At 43.9% G+C, this 10,289-nt stretch overlaps 1 pseudogene; it reads right to left on the bottom strand.

Annotated features, from left to right (window-relative positions):
* Positions 1–1,015: 1,015 nt before the first annotated feature.
* On the bottom strand, positions 1,016–1,843 carry LOC104860217 (annotated as a pseudogene).
* Between the last annotated feature and the right edge of the window lie 8,446 nt (positions 1,844–10,289).

A 10,289-nucleotide genomic window follows, 5' to 3' on the forward strand; every position in this document is an offset into this window, starting at 1 on the left:
ACACAGCACATTCTTAGGGGTACTTAAAGGATGCTTCTCTCACAGGCCAATGGGTCACCTCATCATCTTTAAACTAGCGCTCAAAGTTAATGAAGCTGTAAGCATTACTGAAAAACCAGGCTTAGCAATTATGGGAGGGAGACCAACAAGCAAAAGTAGCACAAGGCAAAAAAAGCCTTGAAGAAAAAATCTTTTCTTTGTATTTTTGTTGCATTTTCCGAGACAGAGGAGAGCCACAATGCTACTGGGTATTTTATCAATACTTCTATTTTGGACTCACAACTGATACACAAGTTTCATAACCTCAGTTAAATTTCTTAGAAACAGGCTTAAGCCACTGCTTTCTTCCGTCCTACTTCCCCATCATATGCAGTCACCACTTCAGTCTTAAGCTGTGACTCACAGGGTACACTGGTAGTTAGGAGCATCCTTCTTGTTGTTGTTGTTGTTCTTCTTCTTCCTCCTCCTCCTCCTCCTCCTCCTCCTTCCTTTTCTTCTTCTTCCTTTTCTTCTTCTTCTTCTCCTTCCTTCTTCCTTCTTTCTTCTTTCTTCTTTCTTCTTTTTTTGGTACTGGGGATTAGACTCAGGTCCTTGTGTTTGTGAGGCAGGCGGCAGCACCACCAAGCTAAATCCCTGGCCCACATCCTTCTTTCTTAATCATCTTTTTCATTTTAAGAATGTTCTCCAACTGTATGACTGGCTTAAACACTGTGATAGATGACTTAAATCACTCTTACACATGCTGCTTCTATACTCGTCTTTGAAAAGACTATAACGTAAATTTTTTTTAAGAAATCTGCTAGAAAACTGCTTTTCCCTCTAGACAAGCTTCTGTGGCAAAAAGTTGACTTCAATACATGTCTACCCAACATGGGAGTCCCACCCCAAACCACAGGTGGATATATTATGATGCCCGTTTCATAAAACCTTCAAGTCCCGACATTATGCAGAGTAGGCTCATTACTGAACATGAGAGCCTGTCAAATTTTGATAAATTTAGTATAGAAATTGGTTTCTAGAGTTCCATCTCTTCTTCTGTGCTAGCAGATGTCTCCAGACTACTGTAAGAGGCACCCCTGTCTGTGGAGGTTCCAAGAACAGTTCAGTTCTCTGTGGGAAGGAAGTGCCTGCAGCTGCATGCCTAGTTTGGCTGTCTCCTGTGAAGTTTTTAGCATTAGATAATGGCTTTCACTTATCAGAAAGGAGTTCAGGGAGAGATTTCCAGAGCGTAAGTTCCATGGAAGGATGGCTCATAGACTCAATCATCTTCTTTGTAAAGACTTCATCAAATTCTTGCTTCAAACCAGTTTTCCTGGTATCAGAAAGGACAAGGCTGGTGAGATGGTTAACATGTCTTTCAGCTTCAACTTCTTCATCTTCATCAGTTATCCTGTCCTCAATCTCCTGTAGCCTCCTTCAGACAACTTCACTCTGTGGTTTTCCAGTTGTCTGATCCATCTCTTCACAAATAGCATCTAACATGCCAGGTACAGGAAGCTCACTAGTGCATGGATTTATTCTGCGACTCTCTACATCCTGATGTGTACAAAGAATCCAGTAAGTAGGGCCAGTATAGAGCTCTTCTTCAGTCAGTCTTTTCTTTCTTACCGGACAATCATCATCCTCTTCTTGCTTGTGTTTCTTTTTAGAGTGAACGGAAACACGTCTGCACATGTGCTCCCTCTTTGGCTGCTCTGGGGGGTGCGGGGTCCTGGCATGGGACAAGCTCCAGGTCTTGGGCTCCCGGTTGAAAGGCCCAGCCGAGGAAAGCCAGAGATGACTGTAGTAAGTCTGAGCTGCCTCTCAAGGGGAGGCCACTAAAGGGCTGGCCAAGCACGGCCATGGCCGGAGAGAGGAGCAGGCAACAACCGCAACCCTGGCCACCTGCATCACCAGGCCTGGCAGCTGCCGCCACAGCTACTGCCAAGCAGTGCCCTCTTCCCTTTGGGTCCTCTATGCAGAGTATTACATCATCAGCAAATAATGAGTTTCACTTCTTCCTTTCCTATCTTTATTGTTTTTACTTCTTTCTCTTGCCTGATTGCTGTGGCTAATGTTTACAAAACTATATTAAACAGGAGCAGTGATAATGGGCATCCTTGTCTCATTCCTTATTTCAGCTTGAAGGTTTTCAGTTTTTGACCATTTAGTATGATGTGCGCTGTTGGTTTTTCATAGACAGCCTTTATCAAGTTGAGATAAAGACCATCTGTTCCAATTTTCTGCAAGGTTTTTATCATGAATGGGTATTGAATTTTGTTGAATGCTTTTTCTGCATTTATTGAGATAATCATATGGTTTTTGTCCTTGATTCTGGAAGTATAGTGTATTTTATTTATTGATTTATGTATGTTGAACCATCCTTGCTTCCCTGGGATAAATCCAACTTGGTCAGGGTGTATAATCTTCTTGATGACCCTCTGTATTCTGTTTGCCAGTATCTTATTAAGGATTTTTGCATCTAAGTTCATTAGGGAGATTGGCCTATAGTTCTCTGTTTTGGTTGTGTCTTTCCTTGGTTTTAGAATCAAAATAATACTTGCTTCTAGGAATGAATTTGGAAGTATTGCTTCTGTTTCAATTTCATTGAAAAGTTTAAAGAGTAGTGGCAATAGTTCTTCTTTAAATGTCTTGTAGAATTCAGCAGTGAAGCCATTAGCACCTGGGCTTTTCTTTGTTGGTGTTTTTAATTGTGTTTTCAATTTCATTGATTGTAATTGCGGTGTTTAGAATTTTTATATCTTCTTTGTTCAAATTTAGTAATTCATATATATATCTAGAAATCTGTCCATCTCTTCTATGGTCTGAATTTTATTAGAGTACAGCTCCTTGAAGTAAATATTGACAGTCCTCTGGATTTCTGCTGAATCTGTTGTGACTTCCCCATTTTCATTCCTAATTGCATGGATTTGAGCCTTTTCTTTTCTTTTTCTTGATAAGGTTGGCTAAGGGTTTATTGATTTTATTTATTCTTTCAAAAAACCAACTCTTTGATTCATTGATTTAAAAAAATTTTTTTCTTAGTCTCTACTGCATTAATTTCTGCTCTAATCTTTATAACTTCATCCCTTGTATGAGCTTTGGGTTGATCTTGCTCTTCTTTTTCTAGGAGCTTAAGATTCACTATTAGGTTGTTAATTTGAGCTTGCTCGGTTTTCCTAATGTGGGCATTCACTGCTATGAATTTCCCATGTAAAAATACCTTTATTGTATCCCATAGATTCCTGTATGTTGTAATGGCATTGTCATTAAGTTGTAAAACCTTTCTAATTTCTTCTCTAATTTCTGCTGTGACCCATTGTCATATTGTTCAGGAGAGTGTTATTCAATTTCCATGTGTTTGTGAAATTCTTATAGTTTCTTATGCTACTGATTTCCAGTTTAATGGCACCATGGTCTGATAGTATACATGGAATAATTTCAATTCCTTTGCATTTACTTAAACATGTTCTATGAGCCAGCATGAGGTCTATTTTGGAAAATGACCCTTGTGTAGCTGAAAAGAATGTATATTCTGATTTTATGGGGTGGAACACTCTGTAGACATCTGTTAAGTCCATTTGTTCAAAAGCTTGGTTCAGTTCTAGTATTTTGTTATTTTTTAATCTAGATGATCTGTCTATTTGTGACAATGGGGTATTGAGGTTCCCCATTACAATTATATTAGTACTTATTTGGTGTTTCATGTTCCTTAATTTGTTTTGTATAGTTGGGGGCATTAGTATTTGGTGAGTATATATTAATGATTGTCGTCTCTTCCTCTTGGATTGTTCCTTTTACAAGGATGTAGTGACATTCTTTGTATCTTGTACCTGTACTCGATGTATCTTGGTTCTTATTTTTTTCCTATTCCTATGCCTTCCCTACACTCCTCCACCCTTCCCTTATAAAGACTTTATTTCTATGTTTTCCCTTTTCTCATATTTTTTCTTTTCCCTTCTTTCCTTTTCTCTACCCCTCCCACTTCCCCTATTCTTTTAGATTTTTTTCTTCCTACTTTACAATATCAATTATACATTTTCATCCTTATTTACACTGTTTTTCACACCAGAGAAACTATTTGGTATTTACACCTGTGTGTCCTATTAATTTCACTTAAGAGTATGGACTAGGGCCAGGGATTTAGCTCAGTGGTTCCGCTGCCTGCCTCTCAAGCTCATGGTCCCTAGTTTAAAAAAAAAAAAAAAAAAGTATGGCCTCAACGTGCATCCACTTAGCTATAAATCTCTCTAGTTTCTCATTCTTTATGGCTAAGTAGTACTCTATTTTAGAAAAAAACCTCTTTATCCAGTTTTTTTTTAGCTATTACAGACTGTGCTGTTATGAACATGAGCATATATCACTGTGGTATGATTCTTTTAATTCTTTTGAGAAGATACCCAGCAGAGGAGTAGCTGTGTCAAATGGGACTTCTAATCCTAATTGTTTGAGGTATCTCCTTATTGATTTCCACAGTGGTTGCACCAGTCTGCACTCCTACCAACAATGCAGAAGTGTTCCTTTCTCTCCACAACCCCTCCAGAATTTTTTATTGGTTGATTTCATGATAGCAGTCATTCTTTCTGGGGTGAGGTGGAATTTCAGCATTGTTTTCATCTACATCTCTCAAATGAAAAAGTCTTATTATAGTAGACCTATTTTTAAATATATCAAGCACCTCTAAATATCTAGAACTAGATATTTCACATAAGAACTTGTCCATTATTCATACAGCACTGATAAATAAAATTGCACATGTAGCAATGGTTTGAAGGAAAGGAATTTTTCTTTATTTTTAATTTTATTAGTATATATTTGCAACACATACTGTTTACATTTTTGTGTAGAGTTTGTACATGTACATAAAACATCTTACTTCCTTTCTTATGCCCATTCCCTCCATCTTTTGATTCCCTGACCATTTGGGAAAGCGTTATCTCCCTACTTCCTATTATCTAGCTTTCATTTTGCTTTTTATTTATAATTTGGGTAGATTCTTGGTGGAGAATTTATATGTGTGGCCAATTCAGCAAAAGGTCCAAAGCTACAGTGCCAAAGTCGTAGCATCTTAGTCACGGCATCCATGAACTTGAGCTCATAGTCACTTTCCCATTACTGAAAGATACCCAATACCCTTCATTTAAGGAGCAGAGGTTTATTTTGGCTTATGGTTTCAGAAGGTTCAGTTCACAGTAGGACGGTGCCAGGGGAGAAATGGTATGGTAAAAGTATATGTTAGAGTAGAGATGCTCAACCCATGACAGCCAGGAAGAAGAGCGAAGGGAGGATCTGGGGACAAGGAGTAATCTTTCCAGGTCATACCCTCAATGTCCCAGCCCCTGTAACCATATCCTGCTTCCTAACAACACATTCAGTTATGAACTCATTAATGGATTAATGAGTTAATCCACTGATAAGCATAGTGTGCCCATGATCCAGTCACCTTCCTAGAACTCCACCTCTGAACACATGAGACTGTTGGGGGACATTTTAGACCTAAACCACAACAGAAGGTTAGGTTAGGGGTCCTAGAGCAGGCTGGAAGGGCAGAAAGGCAGGGTGAGGGAAGCATAGGGGCACTGAGCCCACCATATGTGCTGGCTGGTGTGGGGGAGGTGGTAAGGAGTGGGTTTGGGGCTAGGTTGCTGCCCCCCTGGACTTGAATAACAGAGTCAGGCCTGGACTTTACAGCTCTGCTGGCAAGGACATTCCCAGGGCCTATGCCCTCTGATTTTGGGTGTTTGAAATATGTCCTGTAAGAGGTGGGGCCTGGCAGAGCTGCATTCATGACCTGTCTCCCCAGCCCCATCATGTGTCCTTAGTGAAGGTCTCAGGCCCTCTGTGGCTCAGTGTCTGGGTCTGCAGAGAGAGAGGAGAATGCTGAAGCCAATGATGCCCACAGACTTTGCAGTTGGAGGAGGCTGTATACGACATGCATACAGCAGCATGTGAGGAAGGTCACCGAACCGTAGATCCAATATGAATAACCTGGGAGGGTCGTGATCCTGAAACTAGTGAGCATAAAGAGCAATAACATTGATGGAGAAACCATGCAGGGTGGTGGGTCCCCGAGTCCCCAGAATTGTCCCTGTGCCTTTGCTTCCAGAAGCCATGGGTTTGCTTAGTGCACAGGGAGCTGGCTTCTGACCAGATACCAGTGGCTCTGCCTTGGCTTGCCGTTCAAAGACTGAAGCCAAAAAGAGAAGAATTTCCACTAGTGATCTTATCTCTTCCCTTCTAGCATCACCTCAGCCCACCCTTCCCTTGAAGTGCCTCTCTGTGTGGCCTCTGGCAGCTTGGTGATGTCTGCAGATCTACTACTGCAGCTTCCCCCACAGCGAGCCACACTCAGGCTCATAAGCCTGTATGTCAAGACTTTCCAGGTCCTTAAAATGGAAGAAAATAGCACCAAGCCAGCTGAAAAACACAAAACAAGACAAAACAACACTCCGGCCACCACAGCTGAGTGTAGATGGAAGAGTGAAGTGATTTCAGGGCTCAAGAAGCTCTCGGAAACTTGGGGCTGCTAAGGTTATCCATATTAATATTTGAGGATGACATCAATGACATGTGGAGACCACCGTACATGAAGCATTCACAGGGGTGTTCCTTTGGTGGCTCTCTGGCATCTGATGTGGAAATGTTTCCCTCTTCCCCCATATCTGAGCTCTGAGCAGGTCCCCTGTGGTCATTCTTGCTTCAACCGCTTTGCTGAGTCTTCCTCTCTTGGCTGACAGCAGCAGAAGACTGGTGCTTTAGCATTCTCACCATGCTGCCCTGCATCACTGCTGCCCAGAAGAGAGTCATGGTGCTTTGACCCCTTGCCCCTAGTAAGGCTGGGATGGGGAGTAGCATCCAGCCATAAGCCACCCCATTTGACCACAGTGTGATGCAGAAATAGTATCACAATACGAAAGCTGTTGTATTATTCCCTTAGAGCGGCTATACCAAATAACCAAAATGTTAATTATTTAAAACAAAAGTCTTTTTTCACAATAAGGAAACTCAAAGGACACACTCCAGGTATCAGTAGTGCCCCTTTCTCTCTGCTGGCTGCTGGCAATCCCTGGATCCCTTGGCTTGTGGTGACATCACCCCTGTCTCTTTCTCTGTCTTCATTTGACCTTCTCTGTGTGTCTCTTCTCTTTCATAATGACACATGCCATTGGATTTAGGGGCCACCTTATCAAGAATGATCCCCTACCAAGATTCTTAAATTATATCCACAAAGACCCTTTTTCCAAATAAGCTCACTTTCACATATTCTGGGAAATGAACTTGTCTTTTGGGAGTGCACCGTTAGAACTCTCCGGTAGTGCTGGCAGAGGCCAAGGGCTGTCCAGGCAGTCTGGTAAGCCCTCCTGGAGCCCAGAATTGGAATCCTGTTTGTCCAGGGAGAAGGAGGCTGCACCGATGGACTCCTGGCTCTTCCACTTCATGTGGCCTTGAACAAGCTGCCCAGCTTCTATCTGCTTCACTGTCCTCATCTAGGTCGTAGCTTCTTCTTGGGGGCTCTTATGAGATGCATTGAGGTCTTGGACACAGGGCCTAGAGCTCTGTGACTGCCAGGTCCCTTTCTCTCATCATAGTGCATACAATGGGGCTGAGGCTGTCAGTAGAGGGTATTTACCTGGTGTCTGTGGGGAGCAGGTGTTAGAAGTGAAGACTCTTGTCTCTGATGAAGTGTTCTTGCTACAAGTCCTGCTATGTCTGCTTCCACTGAAGGCCTGGCAGCCTAGAAAGGGAGCCAGGCTGTGGCCCCTTCCTTCACTTACTCACTGCTCACCTGAGTGTGTAGACCTGTCTGTGTCTTTTCGTGAGAAGGAGGCCACACAAAAATTTACCACATAAAGCAAGGGAGGCCCATTCTATCCAACCTTCAGGTCTTGTTCTGGGGACTCTTGCTAAGCTGTACTGGCTTGGTGTGCTGGTGTGGATTGGAGGGTGGGTGTGCCCTTGTGTGGTTCTAGGAAGCATTGTCACCTCCTTTCGGGCAGATGGTGGGCACTGGGCCCAAGTCTGGGCTGGGCAACATGTGTACTCCAGACACAGAGAGACAAACAGCCTCTTTGAGCTAGAAGGTTAGCATACAAAGTGACAACCAGGTGGGTGGCAGTTGCTGCTTAAGTCATTTATTCTTTGAACAAACTGTGACTGAGGATCAGCTCAGTGATAGGCTCAGGGCTGGGTGTGTATCATTAAGATCCTGCCTCTACCTGCTAGGGCAGTGATGGGCAATCTTTCAGAGTTTCAATGATGTAAACTTCCTGCTGTGGCACACATGCCATAGGTTCACCACTACTGCTGTAGGGGTTCACAGCCCCATTGGGAACAGGCCTGTCCTGTAAACTAAAATTACAGAGCGGAGTAAAAAAACTAATCATGGGATAAATACAAAATGCTTTGAAGTAGAATTTCACATGGGCCTTCTTTTTGTACTACTAGGGGTTGGTCCAAGGTCTTTTGCACTGAGCTGCATTCCTCACCCTTTAAATTTATTTTCAAATTTTGTAACAGAATCTTGCTAAGTTGCTCAGGCTGGGCTCGAACTTGCAAGCCTCCTGCTTCGATCTCCTAGAGTGTCAGTATTTCAGGCAGGTGTCACTACACCCAGCTTCACTCATGTCTGGATGGATGAGTAGGAGTTCACTAAAGTATATTAGGCATCTGTAGCTGCATCCAAAATTTCCCCAAACCAAAGGGCTTCATTTATTTGCACACATTTATTATTTCACATGCCATGAATCTGGGAGCAGCTCACCTGAGAAATTCAGCCTTTGAATTTCTCACAAGGATTCGGGCAAGGTGCCCCCTGGGCTTTGGCCACCTGAAGAGTTGGTGGGGAGATCATTCATCTGGGCCTCCTCCCGGGGTGGCCTCATGACACAACCAGCTTCCTTCACAGCAGGTGACCCAAGAGGACAAGATGGAAGCTATCACACTTTTACTACCCATCAAAGTGACATCCCTCTGCTTCTGCTATGCTTCGTTTATGAGACGTGAGTTGCAAGACCAGCCCACTGTCATGCACATGAAGTCCATGAGGTGGGGATCACAGGGGGATACTTCAGGGTCTGCTGGGCCCATGGGGCTTTGGGGTGTCTGGTAGAGAGCTGGCGAGTGCTCAGTAACTTCAGTGTCTGGCTCCCACTACAGAGCCAGAGCAAGGCTGTGATGAGAAATGAGAGAATGAATAATGAAGATAGTAACCATCATCATAGTAGTCCCTACATTTTTCTAGTGCATCCATGGTAGATGCTGTTGTGGTCATTGGCAGAAAAACCTCACATTTCTTTCTCCATAGTTCTGCGTGACAAAGCTGCTGTTCTGAGTCCCACTTTACAGATGAGAACACTGAGGCAGTAGGCAGGGTGGGGTGGATTCAGTTTCCAAGATCATGTCCCTCAGCCCAGCGCTGCAGTTAGCCCTGGACTCACAAGGGGGTGCTCCTTCCAGTCCCATGGGACAGTTGGGGACACATCCATCTGGTTATCTGCAAGGTCATTCCAGGGTTGACAGCAGCTGATTTATCTGCTGTTTTCCATTGGGAAAAGTTAGTTACATTCCAACAGGGTCACAGGGACACACATCCCGTGTCAGTAAACAGGAAAGCATCACACTCAGCACAAGGATGTCCTGTCTGGCCTGGACACCTCTCCCTGGCCTAGCCCCATGGTGGAGGCAGCTTGCTGGGCAGCCACCTTCAGACACACATGCACGTCTGCCTGGGAGGCCTTCTGGCTCTGCAGCTTGTGTAGCCTGGAGCTCAGCTTGTGCTTCCTGCAGAAACCCCTGTCTCTACACATCCCCTACACCCACTCACCCTCTGGCTCTGACAGCAGCCATAGTGGAGGGAGGAGACCCCACACATCTGGCCAAGTTTCTCCCTTAGCCCACCGTCTGCCTGCTCCCTAGCAGATGGGTGAAGTCTCTTGAGAAAGAAGAGGCAAATGGCCTGGGAAGGGTTGGCCTCCTACCCTTACTCTTGGTCATCTTTCTCAAAGGTTCAGTGTCCTTGAAGGACCAGTTCACAACATTCTTCTAGGTGACTATAGTGGATTCCTCTCTCCGAGCCACAGCTTTCCTATTGACTAAATGCCCTAGTCTCCCCATCTCACCCAGAAGCTTCTCCAACTTGAACTTGCACGGACATAACCTGGCATCTCGTTGAAATAAAGGCTGTGACAGGGTAGACCTGGGCCATGGCTGAGATTGTCTCACTGAACTCCCTGGTGGTGTCTCTGAGTCCATAGTTTGATTTCTGTGGGTTTACAGGATGAACTGTGGCATGTAAGGGATATTTCTGCTGG

Source organism: Fukomys damarensis, unplaced genomic scaffold (genome assembly GCF_012274545.1).
Source record: "Fukomys damarensis isolate Sample0158 unplaced genomic scaffold, DMR_v1.0_HiC HiC_scaffold_8, whole genome shotgun sequence".
Lineage (NCBI taxonomy): Eukaryota > Metazoa > Chordata > Mammalia > Rodentia > Bathyergidae > Fukomys > Fukomys damarensis.